Below are 14,326 nucleotides of genomic sequence, written 5' to 3'. Positions count from 1 at the left end.
ACTGCGTCCAGCTCTGGAGCCCTCAGCATAAGAAAGACACGGACCTGTTGGAGCGGGTCCAGAGGAGGGTCACAAAAATGATCAGGGGGATGGAACACCTCTCCTGTGAGGAAAGGCTGAGAGAGTTGAGGTTGAGCCTGGAGAAGAGAAGGCTTCAAGGAGACCTTATTGTGGCCTTTCAGTACTTAAAGGGCGCTTATAAAAAAGATGGCGGCAAACTTTTTAGCAGGGCCTGTTGCGACAGGACAAGGGGGAATGGCTTTAAACTAAAGGGGGGTAGATTCAGACTAGATCTAAGGAAGAAATTTTTTACACTGAGGCTGGTGAAGCACTGGCCCAGGTTGCCCAGAGAGGTGGTGGATGCCCCATCCCTGGAAACATTCCAGGTCAGGCTGGACGGGGCTCTGAGCAACCTGATCTAGTTGAAGATGTCCCTGCCCAGGGCAGGGGTTTGGACTAGATGACCTTTAGAGGTCCCTTCCAACCCAAACTATTCTATGATTCTATGATTATTTATTCTGTTACAGCCTCCAACAGAAATTCAGAGTATGAGTGATACATTGTACTATGTTTGAAACTTGATCTTTTTACAGATGGTACATCCTCTTGATAACGGATGTAAACACTTATGACAAACAACTATAGGGATGTCTGCTTCTGATTATCATCCCTAATACATGTGCCCATTTTATTACATGTTATTCATCTCCATAAGTCTCTCCAAGCTGTTCTTAATTTTCTTCATTTGCTAATCAGGATATATGGGTTAAGAAATACTTCATTGGGTCAGGCAGCACATATTTTTAGTCTTTCCAGAAATTCCTCTTGCCTGTCAAGAAGTATTTATTTCATTTGCCTTCTCACTCTTGTACATGCTTCCTCCACTATTGAAGTGTAAATTATTTCACAAATACGATGAAACTGAAGAAAATTGAGAATTTTAAAATAAAAAAATACTAAAAAAAGATGAGGCATAAGTGCACGCGTGCCTGTTTCAGTGCTAGCACTGCTGTGGTTTCTCTGCTGCATGCTGTATTCTCCACATGTAACAGGAACATACAGCTTGCAAGCACTTTGTGTAAAAGTGGTGTTCTACTTTGAAAATAGCCCTGATCAGAAAGTCTGTAGAATTTCAGCAAATCCATATAACTGCTGACTGAGAGAGGGAATAGGGTTGTTTTAATTATTATTCACAGCCAGTCCCTGTGCAAGCTGTATACTATACAGAATGGTGTTGATCTGTATGTACAACACCTACTACAAAGGGACCCATTACAGCCCCTAAACTCTGCAGTAACACAAGTAATAAAGAAGGAGACGGATTCTCTGCCTCCAGTACTTAGATTTTAAATTAGACACAAACTACATTTCAGGCATATAGTATGCAGTGTGATAAAAGATAAGCTCAGTTTAAAAGTGCCTAATGTATTTATGATGGGTTATTTTTAAAAGTTTCGTGAAATAAATATATTTAAAACAGATGTGTGAATGATAAAAGGCACAGAATTGCAAGCCTAAGGAATAACATTAGAAGGTATTACAAGAGAGTGCGATAGGTGTGTTTAGAAGATAAGCTTAAGAAATGCATAAACAGAAAACAAGAAGCTAGCAAAAGGTATTAGGAACAAGGATTTATGTAGGCGCAGAGCTGTGCAAGGTCTGAATGTGAGCATGTGAAATTTTGCCTTCATGATGAGGATGAAAAGACACTCGTGGAGAAATACAAAAGAATAAAGCCATCAAGTCATTGCAGCACCAAAAGGTGAGACCCCAAGTTTATTCAAGGAAACTAAACCACTTCTCTTGTGAAGTATATTGGTGACAGACTGGAACAGGCTGAAGATAAAGAGAGGTATTACATGCAATGTAGAAATATATGTGACAGAATTTGAAAATCTAATTGAGCATAGCCTAATAATAAATAATAGCTATCAAATCTATGACAAGCATGCTACGTTTCTTGCTAGAAGATAATCACTTCAATAAAAAGGTCATTGCTTACGAGTTCTAAGTGTAGGAAAAGTCATTTCAGGTCAATATAGCAACTTTATGTTTCTTTTCATTATAAAACGGATGTTTTTATCTTCGTATGCTAATGCAAACACCACAATGGCAGTTGCATAACTATAAACTGCAAAACTCCAACTTCTCTTTTACTTGGATTTTGTAATTCAGCAATGGAACAACCTAACAGAGACAAATTATTGTAAACTGAAATATGGGCTTACATAATTTAATTTGGTTTTAAAGTGGCCAAGTTACTCAGTTGTAGAAAAGAGACAAATGTTCAGTGTTGCACCTTCTTGCAAAATACTGAATGCTTCTGCAAATGCTTAGGTCCCTCGACCATCATTGAGAGCGATTTAACTAAAAATACTGTCTTCCTTCTCTCTTGGCCAGAGCTATTAGCTTCTTTTAAAGATCCTGTATGTTTTTTTTTTAAATGTTGACTTCATACCATGCCAATACAGTGCAATGCCAATTTTTACTGTTCCAAATTCTGTGGATTTTTGTAGCAAATGCCTGTGGTCTGGGTCTGTGACAGCAGCAGAGTGCCCTGTAGCCCTAATAAAGAAGCAGTATTCACATTTTAGTTAGCAACCACAATAATTAATGACATAAGAGCAGATTTTCAAGGGTGTTAAAGATGCAGTTAGGACCATAAAAAGATTTTGCAAAAGTAGGTGGGATGCCTGGCTCCCATGGCTTTCAGTGGGTCTCTCAGAACTACCCGGTTTCAGTACGTTTATCTCACAGGCACTCAGCTGCAACTTTAAACCTACAAATACATTTGGATATCTGAATCTTAGAATATACGCACTTAAAATATCATTAAAGTGTGATACAGCTTTTAAAGGATGAGAGTTTTAAGTGGTTTCGTGGTTTCTAAAGCTTCACAAAATGAACATCACTGAAAGGAATTTTAGAAAACCTGTAGGTGTTGTAGATGCACCATTCAGCAGTGACTCAGTAAGAGTATTTCATTATTGTAAGGGTTGGGCTATTAATTAAATAGCTTATTAAATACTTAAATAATTATGGAATAATTAGGCCTGTGATTAAAGTAGGCCTGTGATTAAAGACAGTCAATTACTGTCAAACAATTTTACCAAGTCAGCATTACTATATTTTCTATATTGTCTATACATTTCATGTATACTAACTAAATGGTATAGTGAAATTGTGGTGAATGGTACAACTTTTACCGTAAATGAAATGCATTAGTTGTGGGCGCTCATATGCTGCAATTCTTTTGTGTGGTAGATACTTTGTAAGGTATTTACAATCCATTTAGAGCCTATTCTTGTGAATATTTATGCTGGTGAGTAATTTTACCTGTGAAGACTTGCACAGACTAGACATGAGTAAAGTTTTCCTCTTATATAAAGGTTTGCAAAGTCATGTCCTAATACATTAGATTTTTTTCATACGTAAATATATTGATTTTTAGCTCAGAATTATTTACACTTTTCAACACACTGCAACTCTCTGTTACAAATTATTCTTTTCAGTTTTTTAATAAAAATAATTCAGAATACTAAATAAGCATAGGTAGTGAAACAATTTTCTTATAAGTCCACATGAAGTGAAAACTTTTCTCAGAAATTATCATCAAATGAAGGACTATATATTTCCAATTTCATATTTAGAACTACAGCATAACAAAAAAGGAATGAAAAGCATATATAAAAGTGTAACTACAAATGAAGTATACTTGGGTTTTAGAGATATATTTGTTCTAGACTCAATTTGCTTGCCATTTTTCCATTAACTTTACTGACACAGTTTAAGATAGATATGAGGGGGAAAAAAAACAGATATAGATCTTTATAAAGGACCTAAATGAAGTTATTTAGCATTTGGCTAAAATGTATTTTAGATATATTTTAGAAATTCTCTTGCAGATAGTTTAGCTATTACACATTTTCTATTAGCTATTGTATATAAAAAGTTATATATTTATATCAGCCATTTACATTTTTTATGGCTTTTACAGTCACAGAATCACAGAATACTTTTAGGCTGGAAGGGCTGCCGGTGGCCACCTGCCCCAAAGCCCTGCTTGAAGCAGGGCCTAAAAAGTTCAGTCAGGGTGCTCAGTGCCTTATCTCACAGAGTTGTGAATACTTTCAAGGAGGTGATTTCGCTGTCCCAGTGTTTGAGCACCGAAGCGTTTCTTCTTTGAGTCAAACTGGAATTTTCCTTGCTGCAGCCTGTGTCTACTCTGAGAAGAGTCTGATTCCTCGATATTTCTATAGCACTATAGAAAGCATTTTGTGACAGGATTTATATAAAATATGCTCTACTTCATAAAGATGCACGACATATAACCTCTAAAACACAGACACTCATACATTTTAATAAGTTAATACAGACAAGGCAAAATGTTTTGAAAATAAGTATGTACCGATTCCTCTTCAGATTAATATATTATTGACACAGAATAGTCTTCACTCCTAGGCTATAAAATCATATTTAATTTTGTCTTATCCTTGCTTATGTGGTGGACATCTTTCTTAGTACTACCTGGTGTTAGGTGAATTGTGAGGAATTCCTAGCTTAAAAAGTAAGATCTATATTTCTATAAAACAGCCTTTATAGTTTATTCTCCATCTTTTCATGAGACTTTTGTGTGCTAGAAGAAGTGTCATGGGCATCCTAAGTTTCCTATAAATGAGTCAGAGACCCTTGTTAAAAGCTAGGACAGCTTTTTGTTCCCTTCCGTTATTTCTAGTGGTTGACATTTACCTTTCTAAATATTGGGATAAAATAAAATTTTGAAAAGAAGGAAAAATGATGATGACTGCAAACACACGGTATGTCACACTGCAATCTTAAGTCACCTACTGTGCTTTCTGCCTGAATAAAGAAGCAATCTGAATGTTTTGTCCCAACTACATTGAAGAAAATGCCTGTGTTGGGCACTATGGTAACAGCTGGATAGCAGTAGGAAGTTATTTAGCTTAATAGCAACTACAAGGTTTTCAAGGGTGTAGTATATTATTCAGCAAATACATAGTTAGAAAAAAACTAATGTTAATTTAATTTTATAAAAACATATTTATTCTTGGTTTTCTAAATAAATACTACAGACACCAATTAGGAGAGCTGGAAATGTACAAAAGCAGAGTAAATAAAATGTCCAACAGCTCATTTCCTCTGCATTAACCCACTCCATGAATTCATGTGACAAGGCACAAATTTATTATCTGCTCTGAGGGGTAAACAACTGAGTGCTTTACTTTTCTTGCATAGACATTTAAGAATGACTGTTTGGAATAAAATGTCCTTTATTACTTGGCTTTTATATCATGTCCATGTAAGAATTAATTGCTCTAAATTCCTGATTTTTTTTTTTAAACTTCGTCATTGTTTGGTGATCGTTCCTGTTCTTTATCTGGGGACATTTCCTAAATTCTCACGCAGAAGAAAAAGTGTACAAAGAAGGCATGCTTCGACATTTTCCAGACTATTTCCATCTAGTAAATGCTATTTACGCAAGTAAGAATCCTAAAGATTATCTAGTACCGGCTGTTTCTATTCAGCTAGGCAACTGAAAGGAGAAACATTCTCAGATAGTGATTGTCAAATGGATCTTATAACTTTTGGGTTTTTGTTAATAGCTAAACTCAGTGTCACTTCATCACCCTGAGCCATAAAATGTACCAGATTTAATTAAGATCAGTGGATGTGGAGGAACACACTGTTTGGGAAAGGTTTGCTTGTTTTCAGCTCGCAGAAAACAGGGTTGTTTCAGTAAGAGTTGTTTGTTGTTTGCCTTTCTTACCCACTTTTCAACACAGGCAAGAGCCAACCGTAGATTTAGGTTCCATTTCCAAACCCTGTTGGCCTGGAAGTCTTCTGGTCAAGATGTTGGAACAGTTGCATTCATCTTCTTAACTTGTTGGTTCTGTGTATGTTCATGCACCTGCTGGTGAAGAATGGAAGGCAGAAAGACTAATCAAGCTCTTCCACACAATGCCTACAATGCCTGTGAAGAAGGGGCTTTGTTTGTTTAAAATGGTGGTGGGAGCAATGCCTGCAGCAAGGCGATTGGAACTGCGTTTGGTAGATGGCAGACCAGTTATTTGCTTGACAATGTATTTCACTGTACTTCAACGTGTATTTCTTTCTGATCAGAGTGTATAGCTCTAAAGAGTGCTGTTTGTTTTTTTCTGATTAGCACGAACAAGGAAAGACAAAAAGACCCCCAAAGCCCCCTCGTTCAGCAATGGCTTTCAACAACGGAGAAATCTACAAACACAGGAAAAAAGAGAATTGTTTCTTTAATCACAGTCTCACCAAATGGCAAAATGTTAGTGCAGAAGTGGAGATCTGCAAGTCAGTTACTGCTGGGATGTGTCTGAAGGATGGAGACAAGCTGTTCTAAGGGGCTTTGCTCCCAGCCTGTGCTGGAACCATTGCATGGATGATTCCTGTTTGCCTGCTCTGAAGAATGAAGGCACAATGAAAAACTAATAAATTAATTAAGAAACATTTTGTCTTCCAGTACATACACCCTCCTAGCAAGTGCCGTATCAAGGTCAATTATTGGAATCTCAAGATAATAGTATGTAAAGTGTGAAAATATGGAAAAAACTAGGAATTTTGCATGTTCTGTAAGCTGAGCGGTAACAGTATCACTGGCAATACAATTTAGAGTCTTGCAGCATTACCTGAGTCCACTAATGCAGAAAGGCAGAGTACAACTTGTAAAGCAGGTATTCCCAAACTCACAGCTCATCACTCACTCATTTGTCTAATAGCTGGATATTCTTCAGGATGGACCTGTATAATTACACCTCTTGGATTACATACATCCAACAGAAAATGGTATTTGACTTATGCACTCTGCTGACAAACTCCCTTTGCTAACTTCAGCCCATAGTTAGCCTGCAGTCACGCATACGAAGGGTCTGGCGTAGCAGCTCCGCAGCAGCGGCTGTTCAGTGGCAGGAGAGCCAGGCAGCCCATGCTGGTGTCCGAGCAGCTCTGCAGCATGTGCTTACAGTTTGTGATCCTGCCCCTCTCCTCTGCGATGTGTCCAGGGACGCTCCAGATGACTGGAGCATCTGCAGAGGGTTGGCTGGGCACTGGTGATGCAGGAAGCGTAGGGAGCCAAAGCTTGCAAACAACAGTCACCGCTTATCAGCAGGTGGGCAGTAACTGCAGCTTGCCAGAGCTGATTGGTGTGGCTGTTGTTGAAGTTCGCAGGCACTTACCCCACGGCATATGTGAGAATGAAAGTTTGAACACCGTAGGTACCTTGTGCTGGTTTATTGTGAGAGGTAAGGGTATTAGTGCCTTGAGAGAATATGAAGGTTTGAAGGTAAAACCTAAATTTGATAAGTCAAACTCTTATCAATATGGTTCACACCCTCGTTTGGGTTGCGTACCCCAGACGCCAGGTATGTTAAAATGCAAGTGAGTCTGTGGCTAATGATAATCATGTAAGAGAAAACCTGAACCCCCACCTAAACTTGGGGTTTGCAGACTGTTAGGAGTCAAAAAAGCTACTTCTGAAACTGTCAGTCCTGATTCCTCATTCTTTATCCCAACCTGGAAAGCGGTCTGGTGGCACTTTGTCCATTGTTCTCTGTTCTGCTGCTGCTTCTCCTTCTGGTACCCTGACTCTGAGCGAGTCCAAAGTCAGAATATACTTCATTAAATACACCTGCCTTTGACATAGGAAGAATTATCTTTTTTAACCTTCTACTAAAGCAGCAATATAAAGCATTTAAGAGCTACAGAAAAGTTTGCCCAGCTAAGATTTGGATGGTCATCCTGAGTTTTCCCCATATGTTATAGTTCTCAGACATCATCAACGGGATATGGGGAAAATGAATGACCAAAGTGATCAGTTAAAAGGGACATGTTTGTTAACCATAGCATCCCTCTTCACTCCTCTCTGCCTCTTCTCTCCCGTCAAGATAACCTGTGGAAGCATGCAGGGAATAGGCAAGGATTGCCTTGAACTTGGCATTTTTCTACTTATTATATCACTGACATATAATATCTGTGTGCCAGCACTAATATTCCAGCACAAAGGAATTACAAATAGAAAACCGTGTATGCGGTCATATGCCACATGCTTGCTAAGTCCAAAGTCCCAGCTCTAGATAATTATTTCTTGCATTAATCAGTTCAAACAGAACTAAAATAAATCACTAGTTGCATGTTTACTATTTTCCTCTTCATTTGGCATTTATCTTTGCTCGCCTGCTCAGTGAGTTTTGAAAGTAAGTGAACACTCTGTGTTTGTCCCTAATTTGACACAACGTGCAAGTGAGCTTAGAAGTCGTTTCAGCTAGCAGTATACCAAGTCATCAAAAGAAGACTGGGTTTTTACATGCTTAAATGCTAACTTTTCCACAGGGCATATGTTATCGGGTTCAGTACTGCCACCATTATTTGATGCTTTTAGTTTTAATGAGAAGGTATATTATTGCATTGTCTGATCAACAATGGATTTGGGAATTATAGGAAAGTTTGTCCTGCCTAAGACTTCATTGCTGAAATTGAAAAGGCTCATCATGTTTTTTCAACTTTTCCTATTTCTGTACTATGATGATACCTCTAATTATCTCTGACTTCCCTTCGGACTTTTCCACTGTCTTCACTAAAATGTAATGAGAATGATGTTTATCACCTGCTTGCAGTGAAAGGCAGCGAAGAATGTGCTGTAATAGTAAGTGCTGTGGATAAAGGGAATGGGTATCATATTCTTTTGGAAGAGAGAATCAGATTTGATTTTCTGTGGACCAGCATACAAATGCAAGGCTTTCCTATTCCCATCAAATGACTGCATCTCTTCTTCCAGTGGTAGCAAGAACATTGGATGTAATTCAAGGGAAAAACACAGCTTCCAGGCACCTGTTACTTATCAGTTATTCATTTTTCTATTGTCATATTCGTGAGAAAATGTTCCTAGTTAAGGCACTGTTTTGTCATTTTTCTGCATTTGATTTTCTTTGCTGCACCTCTGAAATTCCAGCTCTGGATTGCATAGCTTTTTTCACTCCATTCATTAACCTGATAGTAATGAACCAATTAATGAGTCAATGAGATTAGTAGGAAATAAGAAATTACATTAATTTCTTAGGGAATATGTCAACAAACACAGTTTCCCCTATGAACCTCTGTGACTCATGACCCATTATTGACTAAACAGTTTGTGTCAAAGAACTGTTTGCTAAGTCCAGTTTATATTTATCTGACTCAGACAGCTTGGAACTGGTTGAGATTTTTAACACGATTGTAGAAAGAAAGTTTCAAAGAGATTATACTTTTGGTATGATCTGATTTTTCAATTTTATATGATTTGTTACATTTTTGAATCATAGACTCATAGAATAAATCAAGTCGGAAAGGATTTCAGGAGGCAATCCAACCTCCTGCAGGGTCAGCCATGAGGTCAGATCAAGTCACCCCGGGCTTTATCCAGTCTGGTCATGAAGCCCTCCAAGGCTGGGGACTGCTTGACTGTCCTCGTGGTGGAAAAGCTTTTGCTTATACCCACTCAGAACCTCTTGTTTCCATTTATGCACATTGTCCCTTGCCCTTCCACCACACACCACTGTGAAGAGCCTGCCTCCATCTTCTTGGTAGCCCCCTTATAAGTACAGGAAGTATCCCCCAAAGTCGTATCTTCTCCAGGCTGAGCAAGTCCTCCCTCTTCCCTTGGCCACCACTGACCATCCTGGTGGTCTAGGTGTGCTGACCTTGCCCCAGGTGATCAGGTTTTTTCTTGTACTAGGGTTCCTAAAACTGGATGCAGTATTCTAGGTGTGGTCTAATGAGTGCTGAGTGAAGGGGGATAATGACTCCCCTCAATCAGCAGGTCCTGTGCTCCTGGTCATACCATCCACCATGCTACTGGCCGCCTTTGCTGCCGGGGCTCACGCTGGTTCATGTCTACCAAGATCCCCAGGTCCTTTTCCGCAGAGCTGCTCCCCAGGCAGGTGGTCCCCAGCGGTTATCATTGCAAGAGGTTGTTCCTTTCCAGATACAGGAGTTTGCATTGTTGAATTTCATTAAGTTTTCTATAATTTAATTAAAATTCTCCACACTACTCCAAAATATGTATTTAAAGATTTGGAATAGTAATTTAAAAATAAATTTTTGTTTAATTGTAATAGAAATTTTAGTAGAAGGTACATTAAATTAATCTTGAAAATGTTACCAACTCTTCCCCCGAAAGGATGTTAAAAGATCATCTTTGCATGAAACAATTTGAAACATTTGGAAATTGTCCAATTTGAAAATTGTCCAAGCTACGAAATGTTCATGTTTCAGCAAAAAAAAAACCCAAAACAAACCCCCCAAAATCCCCAAGCAGAAAGATATTGAAATCTCTTTCGCTTAGATGAAAATCCCCCCAAATCCACCTGTTGGACTTCCCTTAGTCAGACAAACGCAGTGGTTGGAAGCTCCCCTTTATGCCTCCAAGTACTGCCCCTTCATTAAGCAAATGTGCCTTTTCAAATGAGCTGCAGCCAAAACCACCATTCCCAGACACTTCAGATTCCTGCGTTGACTTGTGCTTACTTTTCTAAATGACATTTTTAATGAAGAACAGCAGTTTAAATCAACCCTATGTAATAATATATAAGGTAAGTTACTTCCCAGAGTAGAAGCAGCAAGTATGATTCCAGCGTGCTGCGCAGTACTGGGCTTGGAAGAACAGTGTGTGAACTATCACCGTGTATGCTATATAGCATCTACTTTTCAAGCTAACTGGCTTGTTTCTTTACATACTCATAGCATAAATTACATGAGCTGAAAAAAATACAATACGGTACATCATGCAGGGACACAGCACTACAGAAACCACGTTATGCACATGCGTGTGTACACTTCTACACAGTAAGATGATTTTCCATATCCATTGATTATAATTTAATAAAGCATATAAATCAGATTGAGAGAGGCATTTCTTTATCTCACTAAAGGTTCTTCTCATCTCTGTAAAATTTCACTTTGTTTTTTTTTTCAATTTATCTGAGAATATAATACAAGACTAAGACAAAGATACTGCAAGTATGGATTTGCTCTGTGGTCAGTTAAGGTCCATAATGTAGTGGCTACAAGTCCTTCCACAAAAAAGCAGACAGGAAAGCTCAGTGAGGCTACATCTATATGAAGTCAGTAAACTAATTTTTTTGTTTGTTTTAATACAGCCTACTCAAGAAATTTCAGTAACAATTTTGTTCATTCCATTTCAAATGAAAGAGGGAATACAGCAAATACGAACATTTGTCTACATCCACTTTGTGTTGACAAAGATATTGCTTGAAATTTTCTTCAAAGTTTAATTACTTTCTGTAGCTCAAGTACCACCATTGTACAGTTCTATCTGCAATCAAAAGTACTTTGAAGTAATATAACTCATTTTAATGCTGTTGGGTCACCAAAGGCATTGTGTTGGCTTTGCAGTACGACTGTACTCTTTGGCTTACAGTTCCACTGATTGAGTCAGAACTTTATTCAAACTGAATTTTAAGTCAGTTAAACTCAACAGAAAACAAAGAACTAGCTTGCTTAGAAAATAAACTTTTTATGAGCATTGCTGTCCTTATTGCCAATGTTCTTCTTTTCCGTTATGTTTTCTTATCTTCTAGTTCTTCTGGGTATTGGTGCCAGAGCTTTTTGGGGTTGTTTTACCAAAGTTTTCGATTTAGACATAAAACCCTGTAAGTGGGTCACTGTAAAAACACATTGTGACCACTAAAAACAATCTGCTTCATTTGGGAAAGTATCAAAACCTCAACAGAGCAATGGCCTTTGTGAAAATCATTGCTAATGAATGTATTAATAATGTGGTATGACAAGGACTGATAAGATGAAATATTCATGTTCACATTGCAGTGTTAAGGTACGGACCTCTTACTGTGTCATATTATGCCAAAGATCCTTAAATAAATGACCTTGCTTTGGACTGATGTGAAATGAGTTTAGATTGATGTGAATTTCACTACTGCAATAGAGCTATTTCTCAGATAGTGGAACACGTACAGTTATCATCTTGGCATTTTCAGGCAACCAAATTCTGTCTGGCTCGCACAAATACTGCCTGTAATGCTCAAGCCTTTTACATTTGGGTTTTTTTTTCTCTTAAGGAAATAGAGAATACAAATGAAAAAAAAAAAACGGTATGTGCATACATTACAGAAGAGACAGAGAGATTTAGACTATTTGAGAGGTGTGTTTTAAAATTTCAATCAGTTGTGTGTCTAAAGTGATTTGTTTCCATAGCACATTTCTTGAGGCCATCTCTGTTCACATTAAAGAACATCCCTGAAATACTTAAATAATATTTTTGTAGTATTTCCCTGAAAAATGGTCTCATTTTCAGTACAGTTTTCTTGTTTAGAAATTACTCCATTTCTTGTTTTTACTCTATGCAGATACCCTGAAGATTTCAAATTGAGAGAACTGCCAAACCCCTGAGAAATTGGCCCACGCATTACCAGTGAGGGACTGGAAAAGTTATTTATTCACATGAAGGAGTGAGGGTCATAGTAACCTCACCAGATGCCAGAAGTATGGAAACAAGTCTAAGGATACAATTACTTTTAAGAGCCACTGTAAAATATATAATTTTTTAAATTTTTGCAGAACAACACGTGTTAAGTATTAGAACTACAGGACTTAAGTTAGGTTGTAAGCCAAGTAGATGACTTTGCCTGAAGTTAATCATGGGCGTAATCACATCTTTGCAGTATCAAATTACAAAAGGTTTATAGCACTGCAGTCAAATTGTTGTTTTCTTGAAGAGAAATATTAACAAGAAACTATCTGTAGTAATATATTTTCTGATAGTTTTACATTAGTCTCAATGTATTTCAAAAGTCTCAGACCTTTTGAATTATTTTTCCTTTAGTTCAGGGAAATCTTTTTGTTTATTTATTATAGGCTCAGCATCACCATTAGGCTGCATCAGTAGATGTTATGTTTTAGGTTGTGGGTCATTCTTTTTTGAACAAAGAGCAAGTAGTATGTGGACTTGCATCCTAAGTTATTGAGTGTTGTTGTTGATTACTGAATATTCACTACGATTTGTTTCTAATCGACCAAAGGGAGTTTGTTACTATTTCATTACTTACAGTAATGGCCGTTACTACAGTTACTTGTAATAACTAGAAGCTTTGAATCGAATTGGGGTCTTAGTAGATGCTGGACAACATAAAGTGAAAAACAATCCTTATGCAAAAGGGCTTTCAATCTAAGCCCTGGAATCTGCAAACATTCTGGCACATTGTATAATTAGACTGCTTCTCCTGAAATTGTCCCAAACTATCTGCCACGAGTCTTCGGAGATACGTGATTTGAAAAAAGTAAGTTGCTACTGATCGTATGCACAATGGGAAAACCAACACTCTGAGAACATTATTTCAAGTAGCTGACTTTTCTTGAGGGTAGCAGGAAGCAGGTCCCCTACATAAAGCCAAGTATCTTGGCTACATTAAAATTTGTTGGATCAATCATGAGGGCACCTGAGTTTCTAAAAAAGAGAAAAAGGTTAATGGAATATTTTAATGTTGCACAACAACCATCTTGGTCTTGAAAATGACTAGATGATTTTGGCTACAACTACCAAAGAAAATAGCCTGAGGTTTCTGTCTGATTTGGAAAATTCCGGTCCAAATACATGAAATTTGTAATAGTGAGAACACAAATCTTCAGATTTTAAGGAAAAAAACTGCCAGTCCCTGGCAAACTTATTAATAAGTAGCACTACCTGCTTTGCTTTAATATCCCTATGATTTATGAGCAAAGATTAAGAAACAATTATAATACAGCCCAAGTTGTACCGAGAAGTCTCACCGGTAGGCATCTCACATCTTCTGTGAGTACTTAGAATTGGTAGATGATTTCTCAATTCCCTTATGCAGCCGGTTAAGCAAAGTCTATAAATTTCACAGTAAATAGCTGCACTGTCACGCAATCTTTCAGCCAAGGTGGTTCTTAAGAACCCCACCTTATTCAGGTCAAACTTGTGACTTTATTAGCATCGATCTTGTCAGTTGGCCGGCCACAGCAGCCATGAGGCTTCCCGTGGCCCGGCGGGCTGCAGGCCAGCCGGGGACAGGCCGCCGGGGCGCTCCCCTCCCCATTGCACTGCTCTGTGTTCAACAGGGTGAAGTCGCAACAAGCCGTAACTGCGGGGACGAGGGGTGAGAGCAAGGAGAGCGCTGGTTTTAGCATGCTCCAGACCAGAAACCCTCTGGAGAAGATGGTGCGAAATGAAGGGGCTCTTCGAGATGCTGAGGGAGGAGAGGGAGCCTCCGGCCCAGCTACGCTGGCGCGGAGCCGGGGCGCGGTA

This window comes from Pygoscelis adeliae, unplaced genomic scaffold (assembly GCF_000699105.1).
Source record: "Pygoscelis adeliae isolate BGI_AS28 unplaced genomic scaffold, ASM69910v1 Scaffold100, whole genome shotgun sequence".
Classification (NCBI taxonomy): domain Eukaryota; kingdom Metazoa; phylum Chordata; class Aves; order Sphenisciformes; family Spheniscidae; genus Pygoscelis; species Pygoscelis adeliae.
Note: the sequence above shows the minus strand (reverse complement) of the source record.